Source organism: Spermophilus citellus (assembly GCF_964194105.1).
Source record: "Spermophilus citellus genome assembly, chromosome: 1".
Lineage (NCBI taxonomy): Eukaryota > Metazoa > Chordata > Mammalia > Rodentia > Sciuridae > Spermophilus > Spermophilus citellus.
The window spans coordinates 85,261,334-85,273,174 of record NC_138182.1 but is presented as its reverse complement, the minus strand read 5'-3'; the positions used below and the strand labels follow the sequence as shown (position 1 = coordinate 85,273,174).

At 35.7% G+C, this 11,841-nt stretch overlaps 1 pseudogene across 1 annotated transcript; it reads right to left on the bottom strand.

The window, feature by feature from the left end:
- Positions 1 to 4,431: 4,431 nt before the first annotated feature.
- On the bottom strand, positions 4,432 to 6,864 carry LOC308642750 (sodium-dependent glucose transporter 1B-like; annotated as a pseudogene). The gene has a single exon. The product of its transcript is annotated as a sodium-dependent glucose transporter 1B-like (transcript).
- Positions 6,865 to 11,841: the final 4,977 nt, after the last annotated feature.

The window sequence follows — 11,841 nt, the reverse complement described above, 5'->3', positions numbered from 1 at the left end:
AACCTATTAGGCTTCCTTTCTGGTGGGTGAATTAATCTCTGAAACTAGTACCAAAGCAAAAAAGAATAGTGATCAAGATTGTTTATCAGGTACATAAAAGAATTATAGGCAATATTTTTATTATCTGTTATGTACTTACTATTGCTATCTATTCGCTGGTAGTGTGTTTTAAAACACTTAGCCATTCTTGTGCAGTTTTCAACGAAGGGAAGGAAGTATAATTCAGTGTGTTATTGATTTGTATAGTTGAATTTGTATAGTTGCAGAAAGAAACACCACAATATAAATTCTGAAATCCAGGTATGAAAGTGTGCATCTTTGTTCTCCTGTACTGTTCTTGACTGATACCAGTCTCAGCAATAATGCTGACACTTTTCAAAGGGTATTCATTTGTTCTCATTTACTCTGTACAAGATCAAGGCAGGCGAATTGTTCACATAGGTTAAGTGACTTGCTCAAGGTTGGGCAATGAATTTATAAGTCAGGATTTGAACCAAACCTCTTCACCTTGTGCTTTATTTATTTTATTGGTCAGAATCAATTTTGACATAATTATAAAAGCTTGGAATATATCTTGTTCTAATTCTAACCCCAGACTCCAATATCTGTCCTTCCCCTTCCCTCTCCCCACCCAGTGCTCCTTTTAGCTTGTGCTTTAAAACACAGAAGATGTAAAGTTATCCTCTGAGCTTAAATAATGCTGATGCAATACACCTATGTGACATTGAACTTTAAATAGGTCTCCTGTGGTTTGTTGTATGCCCTTTCTATTTGATACGCTTAGAGGTAACTCAACAATTATCATGAGGAATAAAACTTTAGTGTACATCTCAGTATTTCTAAACTTACTTATAATTGAAGTAATTGGAATCTTTTACAGAGATATGTTTGTGCTGAATTTTTAATCAAAATTATCTGAGACTTTTGAATTATACAAACTGTACGATTTTAAAATAAAATCTTACTTTTTCTATTATTTCATTTTTATGGAGATTGGTAACATTTAAAGTGGGGTGATTAAGCAAAATCACCAATGAAATGTTTTAGAATACTTGCAGAGGGTAACAGTAATGATGTTTTCCTTTCCAAATGTGAGATTGGTACATAAATGTACTTATCAATTAGGGTTATCAACTGGTCAAAATGAACTTCCTTGAACTTCATGTTATGATCATACAAATTGGACTTGAACTTCTAGCTCATTATGAAATGTAATGTAGCAAACAAAGTTTGTCCTTCATTTTTTCTTCCTTCTTTCCATCCACCTTACTATTTATCCTTCTTTTTGACTTGATATTTCTGTCTTGCTTTCTCTTTTCCTTCTCCTCCTCCTTCTCCTCCTCCCCCTCCTCCTCCTCCTCCTCCTCCTCCTTCTTCTTCTTCGTTCTTTTTTAGTTATACATGACAGTAGATTCCATTTTGATAAAATCATACATGTATGGAATATGTTTTATCATTTTTGTGAACACTTGTTTGTGATACTGCCTGGCTAACTTTATGAGTTCCACATTAAAGAAAAGGTCATAGGAATGTCCATACAAAAACAGAATATTCTGGTAAAACTTAGGGTAGATTACCATTAGACATGCTTTAGGTAGGTTACACATCAGGTGCTTGATAAACAATTTTAAACAGAGTATTCAGAATCTGCAGGACAATTAAGGAATATATTGAATTTTCCCTATTCACCCTGATTATAAAACTATTTACATTTCTTATAATACCACTCAAAAGAATGTCAATGTGGAAATTGTTATTCTGCTAATTTAAGCTTATTAGTTACTTGATGCAAATGCTTTCAAGTCAGACAATTTGTTAACACTTGGTTGGTCATTGTCTGTTAGATAAACTCAAAAACGTCCTTAATGATGGTGGTTCTTTTCATTTCTTCTGGAGTTTCTAACAAATTTTGCTTTACACAATTTTTAATGATTCTGTTTTCTGTAGAAATGCTTAAGATTATACTGACTTTATCATCTATTGCATTTTACATATATTTAATATATACTGCTTCATTCATTTATTTTGTCTTGTATTGTGTATTTTTAAACAATTGATTTTGAAATAGTTACAAGTTGACAGAAATCTGCAAAAAACAAAACAAGTAAAACAACCCCAAATGTACCTGGATGTCTGTGTAACTTTTATCTGGTTTCCCCAATGATAACATCTTTTATAATTACAGTATAATATTAAAATGAGGAAATGTATATTGGCACAACCCACAGAGCTTATCAGATTTTAATAGTTTTGAATATGCTCATTTGCATGTGTAAAGTTTTATGTGAGTATGTATACTTGTGCAACCAGCACCACAGTTAAGACACAGAACTCTTATCACAAGTTTCTTTGTCCACCCTATGTAGTCCCCTCCACTCCTTCCTCATATTCTGGTAACCACTAGTTTGTTCTTCATTTATGTAACCTTACTTTGAGGTTGTTACATAAATAGGACTATCAATTACATAAACTTTTGAGACTGGCTCTTTTTAATAGCATAATGTCCTTGAGATTCATCTGTGTTTTCATGTGTTCCAATCGTTCATTCATTTTATTGTTGAGTAGTATTCCAAAGTGTGGATTCCATGGCTTGTTTTACCATTTATTGTAGGACCTTTGGGTTATTTCTAGCTTTGGGTTATTATGGAAAAAGAGCTATAAATACTTATGGTTTCTTCATTTATCTATGATAAATGCCCAAAGTGTAATAGCTGGGTCTCAGAATAACTTAATGCTTGGTTTGATGAGAAACTGTCAAACTTTTTCTGAGTATCTACACCATTTAACATTCCTACCAACAAGGGATGAGTGATCTACTTTCTCTGTTTCCTCATCAATATTGACTATTCATTTTAACTATTTTTTAAAATTTTTATTAGTTCTAATAGGTATGTAGTGATGCATTATTTTAGGTTCTTGCATTCCCTGATAGATAATGTTGTTGAGCATTTCTTCATGGGCTTATTTGCAATCATCTTCAGTGACATGTTTATTTATTTCTTCCATTGATTTTTATTTTTATTTTTTTTATTTTTTTTTATTATTATTATTATTTTTTTTTTTGTTTCTCAAAAACAAATTTATAGACATTAGATAAGAGAAAGCATTCTGGTAGAAATTTGAGGTCACTCAGCATAAAACTTAGGGAAAAGTATACAAAAACTCTTATTGATTCTTATCATTTATTGAAGGATAGACACACCAGTTTGGCCATACTCATAAATTCCCTTCCTCATCCTTGATGCCTGGACCACTAAGCCACCTGCTGTCTGACACCCCCCAATCCCAGTATAGGGGATTGAACAAAGGCCTTTAGCCTGCTAGGCAAGCGCTCTAACACTGAGCTACATCTCCAGCCCTCCATCTTCTCATCTTCACTTTGGTTTCCCAGGTATTTCAAACTCAAGGAAGAGGATGGGTGGGTGACACAAGAATTCCAAACCCTGGAAAAGGCTGTGCCTCCTTGTAAACTGAACTTCTAGTCTGGTTCACAGTACTTATACTGGGATTATCACCCAAATCCAGTGAGGGTCAAAGCCTTGAAACAGGAAGACCTAGACCCAGCCTCTGTTATTGAGGTAGGTCAGGGGCCTCAAAAAAGACCCATCTATGCCTCTACTACTAATGTAATAATTCAAACAGCTTCTAATATCAGAATATAGTATCTCCAAATCCTATTTACACATCACTAGAGATTAAATTAGCATATAAAAATAAGTTTTCTTTAAAAAATATCTGCAAATATAATTTCCATAATTATATTTACTACATATCACTGAACCTAAGACACTGATCGTAAAATATGATGTTATTTTATATATGCATGTAGTAAAAAAAGTCAAACAAGATTTCTCATAATATTAAAAGATCATTGATTATAAGTATATGCAGTTTAAAAGACATTAAATTATGGGGAAAAGTTATATCTTAAGATCAATGAGATGCAGCATTAAAAATGTATCCCTGCCTGGTGCGATGGTGCACACTTATAACCCCAGTCAATGGAGAAGCTGATGCAGGAGATCACCAAGTTCTAAGCCAGCCTCAGCAACTTGGACTCTATCACAAAATTTTTAAAAAGATGGGGAGGGGTGCGGTTTGCTGGTATAGCTCAGTGGTAAAGCACTACTGGGTTCAATTTCAGTACCAAAAAAAAAAAAAAGTGCTCTTTAGAATATTTTCCAAAGAACATATTTAATATAGAGTTATGAAATTGGAATGAATTCATACACAATAGCTCATACTTAAAGCCATTTACCATTTTTGTTTCAATTCTCATTTGAAATGAAGAATGTGCTAGCTGTCATCCTACACAAACTTTAAAACCTAGGAGTTTCTCAATTTGGATCTCATCTCACTTCCATTTCTGGAGTCACAGATCAAGTGATAACATAAACAAGACCTATACTGAGATCCTAAGCCAGACTCCTGTCTTGAACCCAGGTCTCTTGAGCCTGGCTTTGTGTTCTCTGCGTAGAAATCAAATATCAAATGAGTCTTTAACAATCTTTGGTCCAACAATAAAGATAAGGTAAAGCAATTAATAAAACAACTATTTGTTTCCAGAGATAATCATGAAATTTCTCTGCCCAACATCTTTGGCAGAACATGCCTGATACTTGAATGGAATATCCATCCCACACATAACGAATTTTGTTCTAGTCGAACACTACCCAACTTCTCAAGAAGGAAAAAAAAAAGGGGGTTTGTGTGCTCTGAAAGGTAGACACAAGAAAATATTACCTAATCAGCCTATGATACACAATAGTCTCAAAACAAGGTCCTACTGAACCACACAATTGATACTTTGTGGGAAACACTGGGAATTAGAACATTTCAAATCTTCAGCATTTGCTATAAGTGGGCTTTGAAACTTTGATCCCCAAAGCATGCTGAAATCTGGTAATGCTGCTCTGCCCTCTTTAAAAGTGGCATTTATTCACGGCAGTCAGTAAATAATTCATCTTCTCTAAATGTTAGTCCCTTTTTTCCACACTTCTGGCAAGGTGTTTCACAGGGGAATCACCAATATTAACTGGGGAAGATTTAAATATTAATGTACTTGATAGGAACTGGGTGGAGACATCAGCTGTGGGCTCCATCAAAATATTTCCAGAACATTCTATGACAATAGGTCCCATTGTATCATTCATTTCTACTACTTCAAAATCCATTTCATTCCATTTTTCTGCGTCCTCCCCTTCATTCTCCTCCTCATAGTCATTTAGTTCAGAGTTGGAAAGCAAAGACTTTTGGTCCTCACTCTTTCTGTTAGCTTTTCGCTGGCAATCCAGAGGCAAGGTGGCTAATTTATACATCACAGGAAATATAACAGCAGTGAATATTGCTGATCCCAAACAGGTGTACAGAACTATGGGCAAATCTGGGTATTGTCCCTGAACAATTCCAATTACTGCAGGAATAGCCATTTCTCCCAGTGCTGCACCAACTAAAAAAAGGCTGCTGATTTCCCACTTATGGTCATGTACTGCTCAATCCAGGAAACACCACTGGGAAATGTGGCTGCCATTGAGGCCCCATACACCGAAGTGGCAATCCAGAGACAGAGTGGACTCTTGTCAAATAACACCAGAAATAAAGATGAAGCCAGGCTGCCGATGTTGCTCAACACAATCATGGTGCCCGGCTGTAGACATGCAGCAAAGAAGATCGCCAGGCCCCTGCAGGCTGCAAAGGTCCCCCAGAAGATGGAGTTCAACCCAGCTGCTTCGCGTTCTTCCATACCAACATGGGTGGTGGCAAAGGAGAAAACATAAGAGCCATATGTTACCTCTGCTCCAACATAAAAAAAGAAGAACACGAAAAGGAGGCAGAGAAGGGTCTTATGATATTCAGCTCTTCGATATGCCTGAGCAGATGCTTTTGCTTTTTCCTGCCCTGAGCTTTTCTTGAAAAACAGAGCAAACAGAAAGAGAGACACTATGAAAATGTAAGTGCCGATAAAAGCATAAGCCCAGAGTAGATTCATGTCATCAGGCAATCCAAACAGAAGGGCTGAGTCAGCTTCAGATGACCCATTGGTGGCTGGAGGCTGAAAGGCAGGCTCTGTGTGGTTTTCAGCAGACACTGAGGTACCCAGTGCCAATTTAGCCAGAATTGGAGCCAGAAAGGCACCCAAGGCAAAACTGAAGTGTAAGGCCTGCATGTGTGGGGCTCCTTCATTCCCCCAAATAGCCAAGATGAGGACGTTACCACCTGTATCCAGAATGCCCATTGAAACGCCAATGACAGATATCATGAAAATCAGTAACACTGCTGCCTTGCAAAAAGGAATAACAAAAAGACCAACTGTGGTAGCCAACAGTGAAACCCCCAAAAGTAAAAAATGATTCATACAATCAAAAAGAACTCCACCAATCATAGAGCCACACAAATATCCAGAGGCACGGCCCACAAAAATGAGAGAAAGACTGCTGATGTTTCTGTTTACATTCCTTGCCAAATCTTGAAATGTGGGTCCCAGTATAGCAATACTCATTCCCAGCCCCAGGAAGGCCGCACACAGGATCGCGGTGGTGAACCAGCGCAGCACGGCCCAGGTCCGGCTGCCGGGCCGGGAGACCGCCACCGTCTCCGGTTCATTCGCCCAGACGTCGGCCTGTAGGAGCCGCTGCCCGGCAGCCGCGGCCCCGGTACCACGGAACTGTAGTTCCAGCTCCAGCTTGGTGGCTCCAAATGGTCTTGCTGAGGTGAGCCTCAGGGATTCGGAGGTGAGCCACGGTCCCGCCCCTCGCAGCCAGAATGTCTCCCAAGGTGCCGCCTTCTCTCCGCCCACCCGGAGAGAAGCCTGGGACGTGCAGATGTTGGCACGCAGCGGGCATTTGCCCTCCAGAACGCGGTCCGCTCGCCCGGGTCACTTCTTCCATTGATTTTTAAATTAGTACTTTTTTATTGCTGAGTTTTGAAAGATTTTTTTTTATGCAGTCATGTACTCATAATAATGTTTGGTCAATGAGGGACCACACATAGGATGGTGGTCCCAAAAGATTGTAACATCAATGACATAATAGCCTTCTTAATTTATGTAAATGCACTCTATGGGGTTTGCACAACAATGAAATTATCTAATGACACATTTCTTAGAACACATTTTCCTTTAAGTGACATATGTCTGTAGTCCAGATATGAGTACTTTGTCAGAAATACAGTCTATAATTTTTCTTCTCCTTCTCTTGTTATATATCCTTTCATCTTCTTTACAAGGTTTATTACAGAACAAAGGTTTAATTTTGTTGATGTCCAATTAAATTGTATCTTAATTGTAACTAATATTATTAACTTAAAAATTCCTCTCAATTACAATATATCCTTTTAATTTTGCCAGAATGACTCTTGCTTTTTATAAAAGATTAAAGAATATAGAAAAATAAAGTTAAAACATTTAAAACCTTATCAATTCCCAAATAACCATCATGTGCATATTTTAGAATAGATTTAATATTTTTCTCTTACAAGTGATAGAGTTAATTTTGAAAAATATGATACAGCTCACTTTATTTGAAAAAGTCTTAAATTCATTTTTACTCAAAACCAAAAAAAGGAAAGCAAAGTGAAAACATGGGACATGTTGAGATTCAGAAAAAAAATATTTTATTAGGAAATTTTAGTTCTTATACAGTATCTTACAAAGTAAGAAAACATTTGTGGAAAATGATAAGGGTTGGATTTACCATTCCTCTTTCAGGGCCCTATTGTTTATTTTATTTCATTTTTATTAGTGCATTTTAGTTGTGCATAATGGTGGGATTTGTTGTTATATATTCGTGCATGTACATGATATAACAATATAATTTGGCCAATGTCATTCCCAAGGATTTCCCCTTTTCCATCCTTCCTCCCTCCATCTGGTCCCTTTCCTCTATTCTATTGATTCTCCTTTTGTTTTCATGAGAATCACCTCACAACTTTTTTTCCCTTTTTCTTCTCTTCCACATGTGAAAGAACTCATGCGACCCCTGACTTTCTGAGCTTGGCTTATTTCGCTTAACATAGTGTTCTCAAGTTCCATCCATTTTCCTGTAGATGATATAATTTCACTTTTCTTTGTGATAAAATAAAACTCCATTGTTTATATAAGCCACAATTTCTTTATCCATCCATTCATTCATTTATGGATATCTAGGCTGGTTCCATAGTTTAGCTATTGTACTGCTTCAGACATGGGTATGCATGTATTGCTATAGTATGATGACTTTAATTATTTAGGATAAATATGGAGGAGTGGTATAGCTGGATCATATGATGGTTCCATTCCTAGTCTTTTGAGGAACCTCCATACTGATTTCCATAGTGGACTTGCTTTTTTTTATTAAATTAAAAGTTTCAAATTTATTGTATTGGCTCTATCTCATGAAGATAGCCATCTATTTTATATGATTCCCTTATTTATCTTTATCCCAAATTCCATTGTTTTTACCTTATGAACATTGATAATATACCTTTACAGTATTCACATTCTATGCTCTCAATGTGATTCCCACAGTAGGTTTTTTCTTTGGGCAGCTCTACTATCTATAGGCTATTTTGTGAAACTGCCTTTCCCATGGCCCTCTTAGGCACCACATTGTCACTATAGTCAAAAACCAATGGATATGTGTTTTATACATGACCATTACTTTCTGTATGCTTCCCCATCAATTATGTATCCCATACAGCTGTTTTCCCATAAGTTATGTTGTCCAGACATTATAACTAGTTTAGTTTGTATAAGAATATTCTATGATGCTTGCACAAGTGTGAATTCATCTCTGATGATTTCTCAGACTGGATCCCCATCGTTAAGTGACACATGACTGTGATTCTACTCCCTTGATTATGTTGTTTAAGTAACCTGCATCCTTACTTATTTCCTTTTGTCCATTTGATCTGTACTTGAATGTCTACTATTACAGTGTTTTCATGTCACTTTGAATCTCCTGTCTTTTTGCATCATGGTTTATAAATATTTCTAAGCATTATATTGGCATTTGAAATATGGCTTTTAGCATTAAAATGTGCCTTTCTTTTTACATTGGGTACTTTAGGCTTGAATTCTACTTGGATATATTGATATTACTTTTGTTTTTATGTCATTTCCATGTTTGTGCTGTACCTTTATCTAGACCTTAATTCTTAAGATTCATAAGTCACATTATTTTAGGTTGTATCCTGTATGTGTCATGTAGCTGGGTTTTGTTCTTTATGGCAATGTGAAAATTGGCTCCTTTTCTTTGAATCCATGCAATACTATCTTCCCCATGAAGGTACTGCAGAATTCTGAGTCTCCTGAATGTAGCACACAAATTGATGAGGACAACAGGCACTGTCTAGGGTTGTTACTCATCTGTTTACCCTTGCTGCAACCTCTGAGCCATCTCTCCACATCAGGTTGGAAAGAACAGGAGGTGTGGTGGGGGGCTTCTCCTGGTGGCATTTAGACTCTCTCTTTGCCAGGGAAACAGGCCATTAACTGATGTTTTAGGCATTTCCTATAAAATTGCCATCTTTCCACAGAGTTGGATATTGGGGGTTGTAGAGGTGATGTCTGATGCTTGACTGTCTCCTCCTTTCCATCCTGCTATGTACTGAAAGTAATGAGGCTATGAACTTTGCCTTACCCAAATTTTATTGCTTCTTAGCCTTGGGCAGCAACTTTATGGTGTAAATATATTTAGAAGAAGAAAGATGTAACTTCTTTGTATATTTGAAGAAACTCTATGAGTTTCTATGACCTGATTCCTCTAGGCATAGGTTCTTTATATGTAAAATAATTTTAAAATTCCTCTTTTCACAAGGCCTGGTGTGCAACTCAATTTCCCTGCTGCCAACTCAAGCAAAAATCCAATTTGACAGTTAAAGTCAATAAATGACTTCAGTGATATAAGACCCAATAACTGTTCTTCACCTAAATACTGAAATACTTCACTTCAAAGGACAATGAGATTCTCCAGAACTTAAATATATATGTATATATTTACAAAACTATAAAATTATCTCCATTATAGAGGTAATTTCAGAAAAAGTTGTGCAAACTATTGAATTTGCTAGAGTTAGTCAAATTATCTGCATGCATTACACAAATATGTTCTTTTTCACGCTGTTACAGTGTGTAAAATTGCTACCATTTTTGTCACTGTTTTTAGGTAAGGCATTGTTTCTGGAAAAATTGTTAAGGTTCTGGAACAATTGAATGTGAGTTAGCTATGGAATATTATGAATGATGATCTCTTAGTTCATTTGGTGTTGCTATGGCAGAAGACCATAGACTGGGGAATTTATAAGGAAAAGATATGTATTTGGCTCATAGTTCTGGAAGCTGGGAAATACAAGGGCATGACACTGGCATCTGCTCAAAATTTGATGAGGGTCTTCTTGTTGCATCATTCTATAACATCAAATAGAAGGCCACACGGATGAGAAGGTGGCTGGGGAACTGAACTCATCTTTTCATCAGAAAGTGACTCTCCCATGAACCAAAACGCTCCTGTAAATGAACATGGTACATTCACAATAAGGATCTGATCACCACTTAAAGGTCCCATATTTTGACAGTGTTGCATTGGGGATTCAGTTTCTAATATATGAACACTGGAGGACACAATCAAACCACTGATTTCAGAAGAAGTAAGAATATGGTCATCACTATATTTGTTTCTAATATGGAGGGATGATCTCTAAGTCTCCAAGAATAAAGAAGTCAAATTGATGAGTTTGTCCTAGATGCTTATGAACATCATACCTACTAGCTGAACTGCTGAATGACATTTATTTTGTGTTTGTGTGTGTGTGTGTAATGACCTGGTACTATTAATTTATTTGTATGTCACTAAGAAAACTCCTCCAATCATATCTAGTCATACCAAAGATTGAAACTTCTGGAAGTTTTTAATCTAAAAGGAAACTTTGGATTTTAAGCACTGTAATTGCTCCCTGCTCTTTGGAATTGCCCTATTGACTTAAAAGATCTAATAATGACTTCATGTAATTTCAAGCAATATTTATAGGCTAGAATCTATAAATATTGCTTGAAATTATATATTCTAGAGAGAGCAAATAATGAACGTCAAACTAACTATTTGTTGGATAAACTTATAAGCACAAATATTTGAACATAACAAATATGTATGTTGATGTTTTATTGGGCACAATGCTAACACTAATAAATATCCTAGATTCTTCTTAGGGTCCATTTAAAGATAAAATAAGAAATATAAAAACCTAATTAAAATATGGAAAAATGTTAGACAAGAATGATGGGAAAATATAATTGTATATAAATATTTGATAAGCATTTACTCAATAAATATATGATAAGTTTTTTTATGTACTGTATGAATTATCATTTGAAATACCTCTGGAGAAAAACTTCATTTACATATTATAGTTAGTATTCTTGCTGGCTTAGCCTCTCATTTCATGGTCTATCCTTAGAGTATATGTGTGGAATATTACATCTTACATGTAAATTTGAGTTACAAAACTATTTCTTCATATTTGTGTTGTTACATAACCTTTGGGAAGATAGTGTGGCTTCTCATAACTCTAAAGAAAGATTGGATTTTTCAAGAAAAACAGTAGAGACAATCAATAAAATCAAGATTGGGTTCTTTAAAAAGATCAATGGAATTGCAAAACTTTTTCTAAACAAACTAAGAAAATTGAGAGAAGAATCCAATAATTAAAATCAGAAACAGAAAAAAGGGACCACACAATCAAATTTACAAAAATAGAAATTGATTATAAGAGAACACTGTGAACAATTGCATATCAATAAATTTGATGACTTAAACAGGTTAAATTCCTAGAGACACAGCCTACAAAGGCTGAATCATAAAGAAATAG